This window comes from Schistocerca gregaria, chromosome 3, assembly GCF_023897955.1.
Source record: "Schistocerca gregaria isolate iqSchGreg1 chromosome 3, iqSchGreg1.2, whole genome shotgun sequence".
Lineage (NCBI taxonomy): Eukaryota > Metazoa > Arthropoda > Insecta > Orthoptera > Acrididae > Schistocerca > Schistocerca gregaria.
Window position 1 is genome coordinate 448,910,426 of NC_064922.1, and position 21,334 is coordinate 448,931,759.

The 21,334-nt window shown below is 42.5% G+C and overlaps 1 protein-coding gene across 1 annotated transcript in view; it reads left to right on the forward strand.

Annotated features, from left to right (window-relative positions):
• The window catches only part of LOC126354248 (metabotropic glutamate receptor 4-like), a 769,434-nt gene that overhangs the window by 609,462 nt on the left and 138,638 nt on the right, over nt 1–21,334 (forward strand). The window lies entirely within an intron of this gene.

Here is a 21,334-nt window from a genome sequence, read left to right on the forward strand (position 1 = left end):
GTGGCGTATTTTTTTTATTTGTATGCTGGTTGCTCCTGTAATCTTAGCAAACTTTGATATCTCAGTTTCTCCTTCTTTGTAGCGCTTACAGTGGGTAATACGCCCCTGTTATTTTTTCCTTAGTGGATGTTTGTACCGAATACGTAACGGATCGAAGCAAAAAGCGTATATTGAGAACTAACAATTTTGTGTGTGTAAGAAATACTTTTTATGTATGTCCTTGCTTGATAGGAGGGACGGACATGTGTTCAGACAGAAAATGCTGCTCCGATTGAAGTTAAAGAAATCAAGAAAAAATTCATAAAATAATCCGAAGGATCTTTCATATCAGAGATTAATCTCCGGCCACAATACTCGTCTTTACTGTCGGATCGTGTGGACTCAATGCGTTCCAGCTATAGTCGCTTCCATTTACACGTACGGCGATATTAATCGATTGAGTAACAAGCATTCGTACTCAGAAGCGCGCTCAACGCCGGAAATTACTGCCTCCACCGGAGATTGAGCCCCGAACCATTGTCTGCGAAGATCAAGCGTTGCCACAGCGCATCTGTAGGGTATAATTGTTGGATTATCTTATCTCAAAAGCATTCATTTCAGGTCACTGCATCTTAGTTGAAAGTTGTGTCTTTGTGCTGCATAAATTTTGATTGTGACCATTCGGTCGTTTTGAAATAGGCAAGTGGGTGTGGAAAGTTCCGTGAATACACGAATATCTGATCTTACAGTGTATTAAAAAAGTGAATGTGTGCTTGTGCATGGTGAGGTATTTCGAGAAGTGATAAGTAGCGTGGGAAAAAAACAGTAAATCCCCGGTTCTTTGAAGAATAGAACTTCATTTCATAAAAGTGTTTCAAACTTCTGATTTCAATATACAAATGAGTTAGTGTGTTAAATATTTGACGTTAAGCTTATAAGCGAGAAAAAGTTTAACAAATTATATTAGAACAAATAACCCCTCGGTTACAAATATTAAGACAAAATTGACCAGGTTTCGTCGCTACTATGAGCGTCATCTTCAGAATTTAACTAACTGTTCTAAAACATATTAGGTATATAATACACTAATAAAATTAAAGTTTGTACTGACAGGAAAGAGACGCAGTACTTACAAGTCACATTTTGAAAATAAGATCTAAGCCGGAAAGGCGACGTCACGAATAGTTGTAAATAAGATGGCGAGCCGCTAAGGGCTGCTCGTACTTGAGTGAACAGAGGGTTGCAACAAGACTGACACGGTCACTGAACCTTAGCAGCTATGTTCAAAGTTTTAAGTTTAGCAAATGTTTGAAATTATATTTAAGATTTGTTGTAAGTCGGTAAGTGTCCTCGCTATCGCACAGTGGGTGAATAGGATGGATAATTTGCGCTTCGCTTTTAAGTGGAAGCTAGTTTTTCAGGCATCTCTGTGTATTAATTCATATTTCCTAAATTATGTGTCATACAATGATACAATTATGCTTGAATATTCAGTGGTATATTCGGATACTGCCTGCAAAATGAATTGCAAATAGAATTAGTGGTAAATAAATAAGAAATTAAAACGTCATGCGACAGTTTTACTGTATGAACGGCAAAGCGTAGTAAGCAATAAACTTTATTACCTTCATCATTTGGGGGAGGGAGGGGGGAGAGGAGATGTCAGCGAGAAAACGTTTGTTAAAACTTTGAGGTTGCATTTAAAGTTTTTTGCAGCTCACTAAGTGTTCCCAATCTCAAATACTGAATCTAGTCTGGGTATATGCGTGCGCTATGTTACACTACCTGAAGACAAACGAGTTTGTGCTAAAAAGTAAATCCTCTGAACTTATTTGTTGAAAACTATTGAAGCTTTTAAAATACTCTTGAAGCTTTTAAAATAAAACAAACTTTATTTACGTTCCACATCTTTATTCTTCATGTCTGTATATTTATTTCTCAACGTAATTACCCTGGCTACAAACACATTTCTCCTAAGGAGAGGCCAGTTTGCTGATACTGAAAACTCTCCCTTACTTGCTTGTTTGATTTTATCATCTGTTGTTTTGACACTGAGTTTATTCATACCTACTATGGGTGTTTAGTTGTCCCATTTGTTATCAGTTTTGATGGTTGTAGTTTCAAGCTATCTCTCGCTGCATGCTATGCCTAATGACAACAGTGTAACCTTCTAATTACAACCCAACTAATTAAATGAATAATATTAATTAGCTTTCATCACTCAGTTTAACAGAAATCATACACAACAGATAACGCTCCCTGACACTGTCATAAGCCAGCACAATCAGTAACAAGGGGGGGGGGGGGGGGGGGGGGGTAGAGAATTTCTTTTGCCCTTAAATTATTTTCCTTCAACTTACGATTCTTTATTAGTTTGAACTTAATTACTTTCAGTTGTTTGATTAACTCCTGAATCGAATGCAATCAATTATTGGAAATTTGCTTTGACTGGGAATAAATGAAGGTTTCCTTCATATCAAGAGTAACACATAGAAGGAATTTATTTCTCAAATTGACAATCATAGTTTCATCTCCCCTTGAGATTAAGAGTTTTATATCTTCAAGGCTAAATACAATAATTCCCAGTTGGAATTAATCTTGCTTCCTAGGGCTAATATACGATCGTCATACTATTAGGTAGCAGGAAGGTTTCATATAATGGAAATAATCTCGTAATACAGAATTCTCACTGGTATACAAGATACTCTTTATATTAACTGAGTATCACTGGCACTGGGAACGCTAATCATCGGAAATCAGCAGCCTTCGGTTATGACCATCAGATCTCGTAACGTAACTGCTATAAAAAGCTGCTCTGCCATTTGAATGATTTATAAGTGCGTCATTCACTGGAACACTAACATTAATTACATTAGGAAGGAAAGGAATCAAGTGTAAGCTTGGTATTCACCTCAGAGAAAGTTTACAAACAGGAAATGCGTATACGATCACTCTCGTGATTTATGCTAAATATAGTTAATCGAAATTGTCAAAATTACATTAAATGTTTGCGATGGTAGGGAATTTGCTGTGGTGTCTACAGAATTTATTTGCCACAAGCTTTACAAAATTCTGTTGTAGATAAGCTACCACCACTGTTTATATTAAACCACATTTCAAGAACAATTCACAACACTATCATGATTACACAGGCAAGTTATAATGACTCTGAAATATACTTAATTAATATTGCATCCTGAGCCTCTTTACAGTGCGTAAAGCGTACGCACCATACGTGGGAGACCATGTGGTACCGTTACCCATCACAAACAAAACAAGAAAAATAATTATAATTAATCGATTAAAATACACTCTTCTCGCTGCTGTTTTCTTTACCAGTGACTTAAAATTAATAAATAATACAATATGATGTTTACTGACCGCTAAGAACTTGGTCCCTAACTTGCCACGAAATACGTGGTTGCAAAGCAAGTACAAAGAAGACGATCCCAAATTTGGAAAATGATACCGGAAAATTATCTCAAGTCATTCTGCATCCAATGCGATAAGTATTCCAGCAAATACTTGTTCATCTCGGAGCCACAAAGAAAATCAACGAAATGTTAAAACTGACCCCGTGGAACTATTCTAATTAAACTTCTGACAAACACAACAGTTATCAGCGGCTGGTAATAACTCGTAAACTTTGAAATTTTATAGCTTAAGGCTTCCTTATGTGTCAAACACGAAGTGCACTCAACACTATCGCTCAAAGAAAAGACCATCAAAGCCAAATTAGATTCATAAACCCGTACATAGAAATGAATCATTTTATGCGCCCTCTTAACTCGAGAAGTTTTAACCACTGACTTCCAAACACAAAGGTGCCACGCTGAGAGCATTACCACACTACTCTAACTGTCGTAGCTACGCTATTACAGTCATCTAAATTGTCAAAAACACGAAAATCACCACGTCTTCGTGCCTTTACCTGTCTGTTTTGACTTAAACTAGTATATTTCGAGCGTGATACAAAACAAAATAGCTCATTTAACACCTAGTTTTCTTACCATAACAGTACAACCGACTCGTAAAAATGGTGCAACCCGGGTCCAACATCTTCCAATCTGAACCATCTGGGGTGGTGGGATGGAGGGAGGGGAGAGGGGGAGAGCGAGAAGTCACTTACTGACGGAGCTACCAGACACCCTGTAAACTGTGGGTAACTTGTGAAAACCTTTGCAAACCTCTTTGCTCAAGTTTGACCACAGATTTCTTTTGGCAAAACCACCACCCTCTACTCATCTCTGATTAGTTCTATCTTCTTTTTACAACCCAAACAATCACACTTTCATTCACTCACTTTCACGGGAAGGTAAAAAGAGGACTAAGGAAGTCAGAGTAGTAAAATAAACCACAGTTTAAACGCATTTTCAGATCTAAATGACAATCGTGTAAACGAATTATTCCGAATAGCTTCTTCTTGCGCTACCACAAACTCCAATTACGAATATAACTATCTCTTATATTACCACCCCGGAGGGCTTAAATGAAGCATACGAACAATACCACTTCAATACTGTCACTGTAGAATGTTTGAATATGTTGGCGGAGCCACAATCTCACTTCTGCTAGCAACGTTTCGTCACTAGCAAAGTGAGGCCCTCGAAGGTGGTCCTTAAGTTTTAGAAACAGATGAAAATTTGTGTGGATTTAAGTCGTGGCTGTTTGGAGGTACGGTTGCCAACATTTTTTGTCAAAATAAGGGAGGCTTCGACCCCACAAAATTAATAGGCCTAACACAATTATTTAAACCTTAAAACAGGTTTATTGCAGGGACCAACGAAAAAACTTCTTCATAACAATTATAAGCTTAAAATCTACACAATTTTTTACTTATAACTGTATTTGTTTACAATTTTGCCAGCAGTCTGAAGTTTGCGATCGTTCTTTACAAACTGAACACATTCATCAAATATGTAACTGAAATTAACATTTATTTGTAGTTCAACTTTCATTAAATCTAGATTGCAACAGTTCCTATCATCAGACCATATGTTGTTCATCAAAGAAAAAATTCTTGCAGTGTGAGCATTAGATGCCGGTATACTGAGAACAAAGCCAAGAATGTTATTTATCTTCTGGGCTTGAATTCCTTTGGCCTCCGCCTCAATCGTCAAGGATATCCACTTTTCAACTGTGCTACTGTCGGTGGCAATTTTTGTATTTATTATATTTTTCAAAGAACAAAATTCATTGTACATACTAGCCTCATTTATGTCTACCTGAATATGAGAAATCATGTTCTGAAAATCATTAAAATTAACCTAATTCTTTGGGGACAGTGGGAGCAAGAACGGACTTCCAGCATTGTCGGAAATATTTACATTTTTTACAATGGAAGTATGAAAGGTATCATAAAATACAACAAGATTATTTTGAATTCTCTTCTGATTGACAGGATCTAATCTATTTGAAATCTTGTGTGTATTGCTTCCAAGAAAACGAGTCAACATTTCTTTGACAAGGTTTCAGTGGCACTACAGGACACCATTACAGTTAAATCTGAAATCTCTAAATATTTTGAGGTTCCAAAATAATATTTCCAATGTAAAAAAAATGAAGATATGCTTCGAGAATTAACATTTTGCTTGGATCCTTATCACTAAAATACAATTTCAACGCTTTATGTGTTTCATTTGTTCTTTAAAAATAACTTATTATTGGCTCCCACTTCTTTACTAACCAATCAACAGCTGGTGTGAGAGACAGCCTCGTAGCAGGCACATGCCTTAAAACTGCACACCATTCAGTACCAACAAGATGAAAAAAGATCTTCATTCTTCCCTGCGTTTGGTGACACTGCAAAGTGTCCATAAATCTTAACAACTATCATTTCTATGTCTACATGTAGGACATCAGAAGCATATGTAGTGCCATTATGGATTATGTGATTTGTGCAGTTTAATTCAAATATTTTCTTATTTTTCTCAATCAACAATTTCATCACGAACTTATTTTTGCCGTACTTGACATTAGCATTATCGGCACTATAAGAATAAATGTTATTTACATTTAATGAATGAGATTCAAGACTGTTTTCTATCAAATTATGAATACCACTAGCACTCTCATCTGCTTGTTCCACAAAATCTCGTAGTTTATTTCTGATGCAAACACAAGGTTCAGTACCTGAATACCATAGGAAACACTTTCCCGTTCTTGAAATTCGACGCATCTGTAGCCACGGAAGAAAAGGCACTAGACTTCTCTGGACCATTAAGCACATCTAGGAAATCACTTACACTTCTAGGCGGTAATACGTTTTTTGCAATGGACTCTGCTTTCGTCCTACCTCAAATTATTTTTTTGGCTACATCAGAATCCACAAATACGTTCTTTGTAAGTTTGTTTGGACAGGCCATGTTAATATAACTTAGGTTGTGTTTCACTGTGCCATACAGAAACGTTAACTCACACACTGCAACTTAGTCGGAATCATTACTAGTGGAACTATCACTTACGCACTGAAAATAGCTGATTTCAAAGTTGTGTTACTTCCCCTAACTCTGTTTTTCTGTCCTTCGGTGTTGGCGTGCTGCTGACGGTTTGTATTACCACCATGTGCTGTGCTTAATTCACGCTTTCAAAGGATGCAGTACGCTTTAGAATTGTTTCCTTTTACGGGATTAACCCATATATGAGCTTCTTCCCATTTCTTCTGATGCATACAGAGGTACTTTCCTCTCTTTTTTATGCGGAGTTTTGGATTATTCCATTTCGCGTAGCTCGGATTAGGTGGAAAGACAAAGAAACAAGATAATCGCAACGTTACTCGCGACACAGTGCTATGTTTTGTGTTCCTACAAATCGATATAGTTACTGTATCAATAATACTATGCCGTATCGCTTAACCGATGTAACGATCGTCCAGCAAAGAGATTTGAAAAATATGCTTCAGGTTTAAATTTTAATCGGTGTCATATTATCAAATACGTTTCAAAAATGGTTCAAATGGCTCTAAGCACTATGGGACTTAACATCTAAGGTCATCAGTCCCCTAGAACTTAGATCTACTTAAACCTAACTAACCTAAGGACATCACACACATCCATGCCCGAGGCAGGATTCGAACTTGCGACCGTATTGGTCGCGCCGTTCCAGACTGTGGCGCCTAAAACCGCTCGGCTACACCGGCCGGGTATCAAATACGGGAGATTGTATCTGACATTGTCATACCGAAGGAGAGGATGCTCTTCGAATTCACGCTTCTTTTTGTGAAAGCCTCGCAGTGCACCAACATAGTAACGCTACACATCGCCATGTTGCACACTACAATTCGGAGCCCTCTAGCTGCAGAGGGTTGCAGCTTACCTCAGCGAAGCGGGAAAGTGAGCCGAGTGATATGCATGACATGTAATACCTCAACCACTATTGGGAATAGAATAGAAGCTTCGGAGTCATTACCTTTCAGCATGCGCTCGTAAATACAGTTTCTAACTGTGACACTTGTCTGCTTTAAATATTTAACGTATGATTACGCGTCTTAATGAGTAGATATGACACCATTTTATAATCTAAATTTCGTCAATAATCGTACGAAATATTGAAATGTGTTGTCTCTGGAAGCCGTTAGATAGCAAACTGTAATTGGGACTATTTGCCATGAATCAGCTTAGGCCTCTTACAATATCGATAAGCTCAAGCAGAGTTATCCACTGCGACCACACGAATGTAGTGCACGTGAAGACACATAAATCGCACAATTTTTGTACAAATATACGAATTTCTGGAGGAAAGAAAACTGTCAATGATGAATCCCACTCAGGTCTCAAGCACTAACAAGTATAGCTACACACAACTTCGAACGAGTGTGACTGACGCTGACACGAAATGGCTGACCGTGAGAGAGTAACTAGAGAACGCTAACATTTGAATAAGTGTAATACTCTATTCGAATTTGTGCCGCACATACTGACTGACTAGCGAAAGACTACAAGGATGGATATTACTGGAGATTTCGAGGATGTGTGTGACCGACATTCAACTTTTTCCACAAAATGATCATCTGCAGTCTGCAATACCTACCGACCCAAAATTATGATGGCCGATGATGGATTAGTCAGTTAATTTGGTAACTGATTCTTCAAAACCGGGACTGTGACAAAGTAAAGCTATCGTCAACCTGAAGGTTTCTTTGAACACCTCAGTGTGCTACGAGGGCTTTACCTGCGAAATGAACCACGGTGCAACTAGGCATTTTTCACATCAACAGATGTTACCAGAGTTGAAAGAACTAATAGTGACACAAGACGGCAGTGTCTCCATAGGTATCGTACCCCATACTTCTGGATCCTTAGTCCGCCATACAAACGCTGAGCCATTTGTCCCGGAAGAGGGTGGGAGGCAGCGGCGTTCTCCTACCTCCTCCCCACCTTTCGCTCGCCAGTTGGGTTTCCATTAACCGAGCACTCAGTCTAAACTGTTTTCTCCCGTGATTTTGCCCTTCCTTGGAAACTGAAGTGCGAACGAAAGGTGGAGTGGAGGAAGGAGACTTTGCCCTTCCACTCCCCCGAAAAAGTACTTCAGTGCTAGACTACAACAGAAAATAAAAAACTAAACCAAATCACCCTCCTAACATAATAAAACTAAATAAATCGTATTTTTTATAAATATTCTTTGACAAGCTAAAAAATAAAAGCTTCTCATTAAAGAATCTGTCTTCTTTTCTCGTATGACTGAGGGGCAACACTAATATATAATGTTCTCTGATATTCACTGGTTACTGCGCTGCGTATATCATTAGGGAGTACTGAGAAGGAAACATTGAAATACTCTCCTATATTTTGGTGCCAACTATTTATCTGTTGAGTTCTGCTGTTGCTTGGTGTGACAACCCCAATCGTCCACCCCCAGTGTCTTTTCGATATCGAAAATTTTCCACTCTGGCATTAGATTCCCTTCTGCCGACACTGCATGCAGGGAAGTTCAATTGATTTCCAATTGACACAGCACAGCAATCAGTCGTCCTTTTCTGCAGGTTTTATTCGGTAAATCTAGATTTCGGCTAGTGCCTAGCCATCATCAATACACCATTTCATAGTATAGATTCATGTTCTAGTACGTCAGTGCCCTGTTGTTCGGGCTTCTGTCACAGTTCTTTCGAGTAATCTTATTTATTGACATTTAAAGGCAACAAAATAGATCGATTTTTAGTACCTACGAATTCAAATGGCAGCCATTTTGAAGTGGAGTTCAGGAAATTTTATATTTGAGATTATCGCGAGAGAGTATTTAATTGTGATGATCAACCGCTGTTTAATTTTGATTGCAGACATGTACATCAACCGTGCGAACCGTTTACTTGCGGAATTATGCAGAGATAATTTGGCCACCATTTTGTACTCCATTTGGTCATAATTTACTGGTCAAAAATAATTTTCGTTTGTTGATGAGGATTTGTGAAAAAAGTAACTTTAGGCAGAAATAGACCGCCTTAAGAAGTCATAAACGTTTTGCCTGCTGTCAAAATATTGCTTAAATATTCACTTAACAGTTGTGGGATCGAGACCAGCGCAAGCAGCACTATCGTGGAGCCATAAAGGCAGTCTGGATAGGACATGATCCTGCCACTGCCGAATTCCGACCGCTGTTGGTGCATTTACTCAAGGCATAACTCAATTTTCTCGTGAACAATCAACATTCAAACGTGATAGTGAATGAGTATCTCCCTGCATAATCTTTTGTTATGCACAGAATGTAGATAGCTTTGTTGCCCCCTCTCCTTCTTTGCCTGGTTGCCCTGAAAAGCATGCAGTTCACTTCGTGCTATTTTGGCGTATGTTGCACGCCGCCATTACAGTGTTGCATTTTAATGGCCATTATTTTATATATTCAGAACGGCGTCTGCCTGAAGCAATATAAAGTTGGAATCTTTTTAAAAGGGTTTTGAATTAGTCACTGTAGACATTTTATTGAAACTGCTTGTAGTCCTGCTGTACAATTGTCGTGAAAGCCTTAACTGCCTCGTAACTGCGTCTCTTCATTGCCAGCTTCAATTTGGGGAACAACTGGAAGTCGACTGGAGCCAAATCCGGTGAATGCGTCAGTTGATCCTGGACTGTCATCCTTAGGCTGATCAAAAACTGACGCACGATGTTCACGTTTTTGGGCTGGGATGTTGTCGTGGAGGAACAACCCTGAATCTGCCTCTCAGTATTCAGGTCGAAGTCAATGAATTCTCGCCCACAGTCACAAAACTTAACACAAAACTCGGTATTGCTTCGCTGCTCAACCCCAGTTTTCCGACATCAGACACGTACTGTAATATTCACGGCCAGGATGCCGGCTCAGTGATCCATATGGCTGTTGCTGAAACTTCCAAGATCGTAATGTCGCAATTCGCGAAGAGACGGCATTTCAATTTGGAATTTCGCACGAGCATCCCAACGGAACTGGTACACACTGTGTGCTACTAAAATACCTACAGGGTGACAGCTGTTGAACTACACTCCTGGAAATTGAAATAAGAACACCGTGAATTCATTGTCCCAGGAAGGGGAAACTTTATTGACACATTCCTGGGGTCAGATACATCACATGATCACACTGACAGAACCACAGGCACATAGACACAGGCAACAGAGCATGCACAATGTCGGCACTAGTACAGTGTATATCCACCTTTCGCAGCAATGCAGGCTGCTATTCTCCCATGGAGACGATCGTAGAGATGCTGGATGTAGTCCTGTGGAACGACTTGCCATGCCATTTCCACCTGGCGCCTCAGATGGACCAGCGTTCGTGCTGGACGTGCAGACCGCGTGAGACGACGCTTCATCCAGTCCCAAACATGCTCAATGGAGGACATATCCGGAGATCTTGCTCGCCAGGGTAGTTGACTTACACCTTCTAGAGCACGTTGGGTTGCAAGGGATACATGCGGACGTGCATTGTCCTGTTGGAACAGCAAGTTCCCTTGCCGGTCTAGGAATGGTAGAACGATGGGTTCGATGACGGTTTGGATGTTCCGTGCACTATTCAGTGTCCCCTCGACGATCACCAGAGGTGTACGGCCAGTGTAGGAGATCGCTCCCCACACCATGATGCCGGGTGTTGGCCCTGTGTGCCTCGGTCGTATGCAGTCCTGATTGTGGCGCTCACCTGTAAGGTGCCAAACACGCATACGACCATCATTGGCACCTAGGTAGAAGCGACTCTCATCGCTGAAGACGACACGTCTCCATTCGTCCCTCCATTCACGCCTGTCGCGACACCACTGGAGGCGGGCTGCACGATGTTGGGGCGTGAGCGGAAGACGGCCTAACGGTGTGCGGGACCGTAGCCCAGCTTCATGGAGACGGTTGCGAATGGTCCTCGCCGATACCCCAGGAGCAACAGTGTCCCTAATTTGCTGGGAAGTGGCGGTGCTGTCACCTATGGCACTGCGTAGGATCCTACGGTCTTGGCGTGCATCCGTGCGTCGCCGCGGTCCGGTCCCAGGTCGACGTGCACGTGCACCTTCCGCCGACCACTGGCGACAACATCGATGTACTGTGGAGACCTCACGCCCCACGTGTTGAGCAATTCGGCGGTACGTCCACCCGGCCTCCCGCATGCCCACTATACGCCCTCGCCCAAAGTCCGTCAACTGCACATACGGTTCACGTCCACGCTGTCGCGGCTTGCTACCAGTGTTAAAGACTGCGATGGAGCTCCGTATGCCACGGCAAACTGGCTGACACTGACGGCGGCGGTCCACAATTGCTGCGCAGCTATCGCCATTCGACGGCCAACACCGCGGTTCCTGGTGTGTCCGCTGTGCCGTGCATGTGATCATTGCTTGTACAGCCCTCTCGCAGTGTCCGGAGCAAGTATGGTGGGTCTGACACACTGGTGTCAATGTGTTCTTTTTTCCATTTCCAGGAGTGTATATGAAATAAAATCGTCATAACTTCTGAACTATCAGCGTTAGGGCGTTCAAACTTCGCGGTTGGCTGCGGTGCATGATGGGAGTTAGTACGAGCTGTGTGGTTTGGTTTAGCTACGAAGCCCATTTTCATTTGGATGGGCTCGTCAATAGGGAAAATTGGTCCATTTGGGAGACTGAGAATCCTCATTCCTCGATCGAGAAGTCTCTTCAGCATCAACGGATGATTGCATTGTGTGCAATGTCGAGTTACGGAAAAATCGGTGCGATATTCCTTGATGGCACGACGACTACCGAACGGTACATTTAGGTTTTGGAAGGTGATTTCAACTCCATTATCCAAAGTGACCCTGATTTCTAGAAGATGTGGTTCATGCAAATCTGACCCCATCGAAGCAGGAGAGTGATGTCCTTGAGGAGCACTTTGGGGACCTAATTCTGGCTCTGGGGTAACCATAGGCCACTGGAATGGGCCCCGATCGGCCTTCATATCCTCCGGATGTGAACACATGCGACTCCTTTTTTGGGGGGCTACATTAAAAACAAGTAGTACGGCAATAACCCCGAAACCATTGGCGAGTTGAAAACAGCCATTCAGGAGGTCATCGACAGCATCTATGTTCCGACACTTCAGCGGGTCATGCAGAATTTCGCTATTTGTCTGCGCCACATCATCGCCAATAATGGAAGGCATATCGAACATGTCATAACCTAAATCCAAGTATCTGTAATGACGTCTACATGACGAATAAAGTGTGTGCACGACGTAGTTTGTAACTAATTTACGTTTTTTTTCCATATAGTTCAATAATTAGCACCCCATATCATGGAACATCACTCGCCTGATACGGTTACAACAGGTGACCTGTTCTGAATCTATTGCTGAATGGTCTAACATATTGTTTGAAATCATAGTTAAGTAGAGTTATCGAAAAATGGATATAGTTGGGCCATTGTATATCAGAACCAGTAAGGGTACGTCTTCTGCAAAAGATTTTGGTAGATGAGTCTCTGCTTTCATTGTGGATCTGTGTGGTTTGTGTGACCCACCACGAATTCTCCTCCTGTGGCTCTTCGTCTCAGAGCAGCACTAGTGTTCAACATGGTAATTATTTGTTTGATACATTCGAGTCTGTGTGTTACCCCAAAATTTTTACCCGGAGCCCTTTGGTCCCTGTCCTTGATCCAAGTGTTTTCTAGGTGTTCCATTGCTGTGAAGAACCTTTACATCTTTTATTTTATCAGCCCACTTAATTTTTTGAATCCCTCTGTAACACAAATGTGAATCAATTTTGTGCTAGCTTAAAATTGAGTTAAAATTGCATAGAATAGGGCATCATTATATGCTACACCTGGAACCCTTGTGAGAGGCAGTTGACTCTAATTACATCTTTCACATCCTCCAAAGATGATGTTCCTACGCTGAGTGACACATATGCGAAGATGTAATACAGCGCTGTGAGAATAAGAATGTCTGACAAAAGAAACGAGATCTGAATTAAACTTTAACTGAAATGAGCCTGATGATAATTTGTAATGCAGTGCTTGTCTGCAAACAATCTTACTGTGTCCTAACAGTGATGTTAAAGTCGCCCTAACAAACTTTCGAGACTTAGCTTGTAGCATCGGAAACTCGGTGCTGCTCGAAAGTGATGAAACTTAGAATACAGTGCACCAGCAAACCAGCTAAAGAAAACCTCGCCGAAGTGCAGTGAAAGGAAAAGCAGCTATGCCAAGCACGTGATGCTTTAATCTTTAAGTAATTGTGTTTCGCTAAGTACAATGCGGTGACAGTCAGCTACAAAATAAAACTTTAGTAAGGGGTAGGTGAAAACAAACTGAATCTGCTGAATGTTTTTGTAGAAGCTATCATTTAAAAAACTGTATTATGAAACTGACTTTTACCAATAGTAAAAATATTTACGAAATGAGACGCCCTGCTAAACCCACAGGACAAGACAGGTAGTTTAAATTGTGGATAGGGGCTGTAAGTTACACTCGAACATACAACTTTATTATTTGATCAAACATTACAAGAGCCCAAAAGAATTTTTTTTTTTTTTTTGAAAACACAGCTTTCATCTTTGGGACTTAATTACCGGCTGAGCGCCACTTTAATTTAAAAACGGCTGAAGGCCAATAACTTAAAACGCAAGCATTATCAGATATTTAAAAGGTAAGCCTTATCTTACAACAGTTCTTTATTTCGGCTGAAGGCCCAAGGAATCAGACACTTCAAGAGCAAATAAGTTAATTCAAATTGGCTGAAGGCCTAACACTTAAATCTAACAATTTCTTTTTAATACCAAAGGCGTTACGTGAAGCAATTCTTTAATTTAGGCTGAAGGCCTTAAGAGCAAAACAACTCAAACTCAAAATCAGCTGAAGGCCCAACACTTAAAATTCAACAACATTAAAATCTTTAAAACGCCAAAGGTCTTACGTGAAACAATTCTCTAAATTAGGCTGAAGGCCTAAAGAATCTTAAGCCTTAAGGGCAAAGCAATCTTTTTTTTTTAATCGACTACAAGCCATACAAATACAAATAACGAGAACAAATAAAAATAGGCAGTACACCCACGGCCGCTCAGATGTTCGAGGGTCAGCCTGGAATTCAAACACTAACGCTCGCTTAGGTGAGATAGGCAGTTGGGCCAACCATTCACGATCCGACAACAACCCAACCGATCGACAGTCATGGTAATATCCCAACGGCCGACAACGAACTCCAAACGACACAATGTGAATAGTCTTGACTTTCTGGTAGATTAAATCAAAACTCAACTTTCGTATCCAGGGTCGGTGAGCCACGGACCTCGTAGCAATGGGAACAGGTCCACACACTCCGAGACTCGTAGAGACGGCCAGCAGCCCCGGCCAAACTACGTCCCTCGGAGAATTCCTCGCTGCTCCACGTCAAACGAGCAATTGCCCAGGCCCGGAAACGGTGGAAGGACCAAGTATATGTCGGCCGATGAGACGACCAACCGAACGACCAACCAACGGTCGTCCCACTCCAATCTCCCTCCGTCGGACGGTTCATGCGTGTCGCCAGCAGTCGACGAGCACTGGCTGTCGGAAACTCACTGGCGTTCTGTCCTGTCCTGTTCTGTTCTGTTCCCTCCCATCGCCCCTCCCCCCTGACTTCACTGCTGCTGCGTCCCTGTTGCACTGCTGGTCCGTCCCGAACTGACTGCCAGACACACGACGACCTGGAAATACTATCGGTCGCTCCAGAGATGGCACGACAGTGCACTTATCGATACGCGCTGTTGCTGCCGCTCACTAGCAAGTAAGGCAGGAAGTCAGTGACGCCAGAAAATGGAATAAGAAAAAGAGGCGGCAGTGCCGTAATAGAAGATGACAAACCATAAATGGGATAAACGCGAGCGGCGCACGGCTCACCAGTTTCACTTCTTATAAAAATTTATAACAATGCCATATTACTTAACGGTAGACGAGTAGTGAACGTATGATTATGAGTACAAGCCCTGTGAGAAGACAATTCTGTTTAATCTCGTCTCGACGGTGAAACTAACCGTCCCGAATCCTTAAAGAAAAATCATACCGAAGACTTGCCTTTCTCGAACTCATCATAAATTACACGCAAGCAAGCAGTGCAGCACACTTACAAAATCAGTCTTTACAAAACCATATTTCCAAAAAGCAACATCCTGTATGTTCTGCTAGTTACTTTCCCAAACCGCTCACCAGCGTGACCGACTTATGATTCTGTACTGATTATACGCGAGTACTACACAGTCAATGACAAGATACTGACAACGAAAGATCACATTGCTTGTACCCAGAACCTCCTCGGCGTAACATATAGACTATTAAAGACACAGGTCTCATAAATATCTAGTGTACAAGTAAGAATTGTGATTACTCGATGAAAAGAGAACTCACGTCACTCCCATTGACTACCAAAAATAAGGTAGAGACTGTACATCACATTACATGCTCATCACTGCAGAATAGCATCTTCGTTCCCTTGCAGTGGCACAGTTGGTCCGTTGAATAGTTATACTCCTTAATAGTACGGAATATTGAAGTTGAATGTTGGAAGACACTTAGTCCCATCTTGCTCGAATGTCAAAACCCTGCGCTGAGCGTTCGTTGATATTGACCAGTTTTTCATTAAATCGGCGTGTTTCTTCAATAGTGTTGTGTTGAAAGTGCCAGTACATTTTAAATTTGTTTCAAGCCGACGAAATAAAAATTCATTTGTCCGTTTTATCCAACCCGCAGTCTCTCACGCTGTCTACAACACACAATTCCAGTTTTTGCCAAATGTGCCCATCACACAAATTCTGTACTGTATTTTCTTCACTACATTCTGTCGTATTTCTCTTCGTCTGCATCTGACTTCATTAAATTTCGCTACACGGCTCCATTATTTCAATCCATAGAAGAACCTCTGAGCTATCTGCGTTAATTGTGCGCTACAAGCAATATGGTTGGATGGTGATCCTCACAAAAATTCGCTTTGCACTATCCTGTTCATTGTTGCGAATTGCACGTAGCACCAGTCAAGCAAATTATTGTCGCCTATCCAGACACGAATACGCAATCTCACCAAGTACCGATTAAAAGAAAGCGACTTGCACCAAAATTTTCGACGCTGTTCAACAGAATTACGTACCGAATCATGAAGATGAACCCATCCTAGAAATGTACAATGGAAACTAAAATACACTATTGAAATGACCGATGACAGTCTCTGTTATTAAGTTTTCCCGGGAATTAGAAACTGCTGTCAATAGTTTGAGATGCCATTGTTCGAGATCCCAAGCCATAGCAATTTCAAAGCACTTACTATATAGCATATAATGGATGCCAGCACCTGTGTCTGCAAATTTTACGTTAATTTGGTTTATTTCGAGCACTGACGAGCAGTAACTCTCTTAAAGGTTCTGCATCTACACACATACACGGGACGTGGCAGAAGGTACCTTTGACCGCTGCTAGTCGATCCCTTTCCTGATCCACTCGAAAATGGATCGATCATACGCTCCTATGTGAGCCCTAATTGCTCTTACCTTGTACGTTGGTGGCAGTAGAACAATTGTGCAGTCTGTCGCGTATTCCCGTTCTCTGAAATTGCACAATAAATTTTTTTGGTGAAAAGACGATCATTTTCCTCCAAAGATTCGCATTTAAGATGATGTAGTATTTGCGTTGCATTATCTTACATCTTTCCATATTTTTAGCAAGCTGCCGTTCATCACACCAGATATACAGGGGTTGGACAAAAGTATGGAAGTAATTGGCAACCAATGCCGTACTATCGCAATAAAGTCGTGAGATGTTCAATTGACTCGTTTATTAGAACATGTTACTCTTTTCGGGATTACACCCATCTTCAGACATCTGTTACAGGAAAGTACAAAACATAAGTGAACAGCACACTCAACACGTATTAAAGTTATAGAAAATGAGATCTGGTCACATGAGTTACATACCACAAATTTCGACTCCTTCCTAACCAACCAGGGGTACAGTCTTGACAATTCAAAGAAAGTGTCGAATAACAAATGATTGCGACGCAAGCAGTCTTGAGGTAGAGCGTATACTGGCGCTAAACAAGGCAACAAGGAGCGAAAAGCCCTCGGTAGGGGGCGCTTCATGGTCACGTGCTCCTGCCTGAGGCAGGATTCGAACCTGCGACCGTAACGGTCGCGCGGTTCCAGACTGTAGCGCCTAGAACCACTCGGCCACACCGACCGGCTCCTAGTTCGCTAGGATGGAGTTAAACTTCGTGGTATGTAACTCATACGACCATATCTCATTTTCTATCACATTGAGACGTGCTGAGTGTGCTGTTCAATTATGTTTTGTACTTTTTTGTAACAGATGTCTGAAGACGGGTGTAAACCAGTAACGCGTAACATGTTTTAAACATGTTCTAATAAAAGAGTCAACTGAACATCTCATGCGATAGTACAGCATTGGTTGCCCATTATTAACATAAATATGATCGCAGGCCTCAAACGGGATTTTATGTCCTGTATACCAAAAGTATGAAAAGACGCAACAAATGCCCTCTTGAGCGTAAATGCTGATGCTAGCCAAGGCTGCTGGATGTTCTGTTGTATCTGTCCACGAACGTTATCTGTGCACTGTCCTCTATGCGTTGCGAGCGTCGTAACAGTGTTCTGTGTCGTTGTGAGTGCATTACGTCGGAGCTAAGTTAATTCAAACGCGGGGAAATTGTTGGTGCCCCCGTAGCGGTTGCTTCCGTAAAGAAAGTAAACTAACTTCTTCCTGTTACAAGAGGCGCCATATGCAAGTTCCCACCACATCTAGAAAAGCGGGATCACTTCATCCTGTAAGTCACCACGTGGACGAAACTGTGTGTTGGATGTTCGTGACAGACGCTCATTGAAGAGTAGTGCGACGAACGATAACAGGACGACAGCACCGGAAGTCACTGCAGAACTGAATGTCTCACTCGCGAACCCCGCCAGCACCAGCTCCATAAACAGACGATTCCGGCGTGAACTGGAATTCCAAAACCACTCATCAGTGACGCAAATATCCGCAAGTGGAAAAATTGGTGCTGAAGCCACAGAACCGGGACTACGGAGCAATGGAAAAAAAGTCATTTGATCGGCTAAATATTGTTTCATATACAGTACTGGCCATTAAAATTGCTACACCAAGAAGAAATGCAGATGATAAACGGGTATTCATTGGACAAATATATTATACTAGAACTGACATGTGATTGTATTTTCATGCAATTTGGGTGCATAGACCCTGAGAAATCAGTACCCAGAAAAACCACCTCTGGCCGTAATAATAGGCCTTGATGCGTCTGGGCATTGAGTCAAACAGAGCTTGGATGGCGTGTAGAGGTACAGCTGTCCATGCAGCGTCAACATGATACCACAGTTCATCAAGAGTACTGACTGGCGTACTGTGACGAGCCAGTTGCTCGGCCACCATAGACCACACGTTTTCAGTTGGTGACAGATCTGGAGAATGTGCTGGCCAGGGCAGCAGTCGAACATTTTCTGTATCCAGGAACGCCCGTACAGGACCTGCAACATGCGGTCGTAGATTATCCTGCTGAAATGTAGGGTTTCGCAGGGATCGAATGAAGGGTAGAGAGACGGGTAGAGCCACCTCTGAAATCGTCCACTGTTCAAAGTGCCGTCAGTGTGAACAAGAGGTGACCGAGACGTGTAACCAATGGCACCCCATACCATCACGCCGGGTGATACGGCAGTATGGCGATGACGAATACAAGCGTCCAATGTGCGTTCACCGCGATGTCGCCAAACACGGATGCGACCATCATGATGCTCTAAAATGAACCTGGATTCATTCGAAAAAATAACGTTTTGCCTTTCGTGCACCAAGGTTCGTCCATGAGTACACCATCGCAGGGGTTTCCTGTCTGTGATGCAGCGTCAAGGGTAACCGCAGCCATGGTCTCCGAGCTGATAGTCCATGCTGCTGCAAACGCCGTCGAACTGTTCGTGCAGATGGTTGTTATCTTGCATACGTCCCCATCTGTTGGCTCAGGGATCGAGACGTGGCTGCACGATCCGTTACAGCCACGTGGATAAGATGCCTGTCTTCTCGAATGCTCGCGATACGTGGGCGTTAGGATCCAGCACGGCGTTCCGTATTACCCTCCTGAACCCACCGATTCCATATTCTGCTAACAGTCATTGGATGTCGACCAACGCGAGCAACAATGTCGTGATACGATAAACCGCAGTCGCGATAGGCTACAATCCGACCTTTATCAAAGTCGGAAACGTGATGGTACGCATTTCTCCTCCTTACACGAGGCATCACAACAACGTTTCACCAGGCAACACTGGTCAACTGTTGTTTGTGTATGAGAAATCGGTTGGAAACTCTCCTCATGTCAGCACGTTGCAGGTGTCGCCACCGGCGCCAACCTTGTGTGAATGCTCTGAAAAGCTAATCATTTGCATATCACAGCATTTTCTTGCTGTCGGTTAAATTCTGCGTCTGTAGCACGTCATCTTCGTGGTGTAGAAGTTTTAATGGCCAGTAGTGTAGTTTCCAACTTCCTCGCGAATTTACGTCCGAAGAGTGAAACATGGCGGGGGAACGGTGACGATTTGGGCAGCCAGATCGTGGTATTCCATGGGCCCCGTGAGTGCTCTGTGCGGGCTTTCCCAAATAACTACGCACCCACAAACTCAGAGTTGCAATATTAATAGTTTTAGCTGGTTTCGTTGTCTAGGGACTGGGATACGTAGTTGCCGCATTACAGGCCAAATACTGCTGAGTCTACAGTATACCATAAGAATACACACATGAATTGAATGGTCGAATGTTTCTATCACTAGGCAATTGCGAATTACGAATGTAATACATAAATTTATAAATGAAAGATTGCAATTAAATAAAATTTGCAAGGACTATCTTAACGCCATCTTTGGCACTCCCGGCGTGTCTCCTTCATCGACACAAAGCCCGTCCACGTCACAGCGGAATTCCCAGCCACGCGGCCGATGGACCACGTGCTCCGGCAGGTGTCCGGCAGCAGGCGGCGGGCCTGCCGAGTCCCCGCTAACCGAACTGCTCGAGCGGTGGCCGCCAACTCTCCAACTTAGAATATTTTCAAGGCGCCACAACTCGCCCGTTACCTCACATCTGCAAGTTCGCATCACTGCCAAGGAGCATGTGACCATTTTGGCTGACCAGGTCCATCCAGTGGTGCAATATTTGTACCCTAGCGGTGATCCCATGGTGATCCTATGTCCTTAGACGACAGGACCCCTGTTCAACTGGCATCGTCCAGAACTGGTTTTGCGAGTACAAGGATGAATTGTATCTGCCCTGGCCACCACAATCAACAGATCTGAATGTTACGGAGCCCTTGTGGTTTACTTTGGAGATAAGGGTGCTTTAGGCAAGCTAATGTGTTGTGTTTTTGCGTTTCTGTTACTCGGGGGTATTCTGTTCACGGCATCCAGTCACCCTACAACGACATTTTCCCGTTCACTTCAGCGCCATCGAGAAATAGTTGCAGATTGCTGGTAACCCTATGCATCAAATCTTTTATGTACAGGGAATAAAGTGGTCCTACGAGAATTCCCTGGGGCGCTTCTGACGTTAACCATGTCCTCTATGAACACCCGCCGTCTAAGAGAACGTACAGAATTCTATTACTCAAAAAACTTCTTTGAGCCATACATATCTGGGAACTCTGTATGCTCGGATCTTCGTTGGCAGTATGTGTTGTGGCACTGTCTCTGCGGTTTCCAGAATATGGAATCTGCCTGTCCCTCCCCATGCACGTTTCGCAGCATTTCGGGCGCCAAATGCTGAGTTTCGTACGAGAGCTACTTTCAATATCCAAGATGATTTGTGAATAAAAGCATTTCTGTAACTTAAAATGAGATGAATACCCTTAGCTGCCTACAGGCGTTGACATAAGTACACGGGGACAGTTGAAAATGTGTTCCCTTACAGAGAGTCGAACCACCGAAGACA